Source organism: Otolemur garnettii, unplaced genomic scaffold, assembly GCF_000181295.1.
Source record: "Otolemur garnettii isolate 467f Iridium unplaced genomic scaffold, OtoGar3 scaffold00031, whole genome shotgun sequence".
NCBI lineage: Eukaryota > Metazoa > Chordata > Mammalia > Primates > Galagidae > Otolemur > Otolemur garnettii.
In genome coordinates this window covers 5,200,176-5,202,459 of record NW_003852426.1, presented here as the reverse complement: position 1 = coordinate 5,202,459, position 2,284 = coordinate 5,200,176, and the positions used below count along the sequence as shown (strand labels likewise).

The following is a 2,284-nucleotide window of genomic DNA, read 5'->3' as shown; positions in this document are numbered from 1 at the left end:
GGGTCCGGGCTGGGGATTCGAACCCACCACCTTAGGTGTACGTGGCTGGCGCCTTAGCCGGTTGAGCTATAGGCGCCGAGCCGATGCAGCCAATCTTTAAAATCACATACTATATTTAGACAGAAGATGATTAAGCTTCTGATAAAACAGCATTACCAATGATACCTAGAGTAAGTCACTGAAGATGATACCTGGCAGAACCCAGCTTTCCTCAGGACTCCCCCCCAGAGAAGACAGCACATACCTCCCTTTATTGTACTTTGGTTTATGAGAACACGGATGTTACCTTTTCTTGCAAATTGAAGGTTTGTGACAACCCTGTGTAGAGCAAGTCTTATCACTGTCATTTTTCCATCAGCATGTACTCACTTTGTGTCTCTATGTTACATTTTGGTAATTCTCACAATACTTCAAACTTTTTCACTATTATTATACCTGTGATAAGTGGTCTTTGATGATGTGATTGTAACTATTCTGAGGTGCCACGAACTATGCCCATGTAAGACAGTGAACCTAACCAAAAAAATGTTATGTGTGTTCTCACTGCTCCACTAGCTGACTGGTTCCTTATCTTTCTCCCTCTCTTCTGGCCTCCCTATTCTCAGAACACAAAAAAATTAAAATTAGGCCAGTTAATAACCCTATAATGGTCTCTACGTGTTCAAGTGAGAGTCACATGTCTCTCACATTAAATCAAAATATAGAAATGATTAAGCTTAGTGAGGAAGGCGTGTTGAAAGCCAAAACAGGCTGAAAGCTTGGCCTCTCGCACCAGGTAGCCAAGTGGTAAATGGCAAAGAAAAGTGCTTGAAGGAAATTAAAAGTGCTACCACAGTGAACGTACAAATAATAAGAAAATGAGACAGCTTTATGCTGATGTGGAGAAAGCGTGTTTTGGATAGCTGATCAAACCAGCCACATTCCCTTAAGCTAAAGCCTAATCCAGAGAAAGGCCTAACTTTTTTCAATTCTATGAAGACTGAAAAAAGTGAGGAAGCTGAAGAAAAGTTTGAAGATAACAGAGATTGGTTCATGAGATTTAAGGAAAGAAGCTATCTCTAGAACATAGAAGCGTAAGGGGAAGAAGCAAGTGCTGACGTAGGAGATGCATCAAGTTGTTCAGAAGACGGCGCCCCAGCCAGCTAGCGTCCGCTGCACCTCTCGGCCCAGACTTCAGTAGACCTCACCAAAATGCCATCTCAGATGGAGCACGCCATGGAAACCATGATGTTCACGTTTCACAAATTTGCTGGGGATAAAGGCTACTTAACAAAGGAGGACCTCAGAGTGCTCATGGAGAAGAAGTCCCCGGGATTTCTGGAAAATCAAAAAGACCCTCTGGCCTTAGACAAAATAATGAAGGACCTGGACCAGTGCCGAGATGGCAAAGTAGGCTTCCAGAGCTTCTTTTCCCTAATTGCAGGCCTCACCATCGCGTGCAACGACTATTTTGTAGTACACATGAAGCAGGAGGGCAAGAAGTAGGCAGAACCGAGCAATTACTCTGCCCTGAAAAGTGTTCTCTCAAAGGACTGCTTCAGACATCTGCCCCACAGCTTCTCCCTGGATAAGGATTTCAGGAGCAGATCGGGATCTTAGAATATATACAAATAAAATCCAACTCCCATTTGTCAAGCAGAGAAGAAAAAGTTAATTAAATGCCAGATGAGCTTTTGTTTTTTACATTGTTTGCATCTCTTTGCCCTCAATAAACATAATCCTTTTTTTAGTTCCCCCCCCCAAAAAAAAGTTGTTCAGAAGACGCAGAAGACCTACCCATGATAGGTGATGAAGGGGTCTACACTAAACAAGAGATGAACAGTATAGATGAAACAGCCTTATCTTGGAAGAAGATGCCGTCTAGGACTTTCATGGGTATAGAGAAGTCAATGCCTAGCTTCAAAGCTCTAAAAGACAGGCTGACTCCCATTAGGAGTGAATGCAGCTGGTGACTTAAGTTGAAGCCAGTAACCATTACCATTCCAAAAATCCTACAGCCCTTAAGAATCATACTAAATCTACTCTGTATTCTATAAATGTAACAACAAAGCCTAGATGATAGCACATTTGTTTATAGCATGATTTACTGAATATTTTAAGCCCACCATTGAGACCTACAGCTCAGAAAAAAAAAAAAGAATTATTTCAAAATATTACTGTTTGGCTCGGCGCCTGTGGTTCAAGCGGCTAAGGCACCAAGCCACATACACCTAAGGTGGCTGGTTCGAATCCCCAGCCCAGGCCCACCAAACAACAATGATGGCTGCAACCAAAAAAAATGGCC

General features: G+C 42.5%; 1 protein-coding gene and 1 pseudogene across 1 annotated transcript in view; one reads left to right on the top strand and one right to left on the bottom strand.

Moving 5' to 3' along the window:
• PACSIN1 (protein kinase C and casein kinase substrate in neurons 1) overlaps positions 1-2,284 on the bottom strand; it is a 59,228-nt gene that overhangs the window by 29,309 nt on the left and 27,635 nt on the right. The window lies entirely within an intron of this gene.
• On the top strand, positions 1,167-1,507 carry LOC100946196 (annotated as a pseudogene).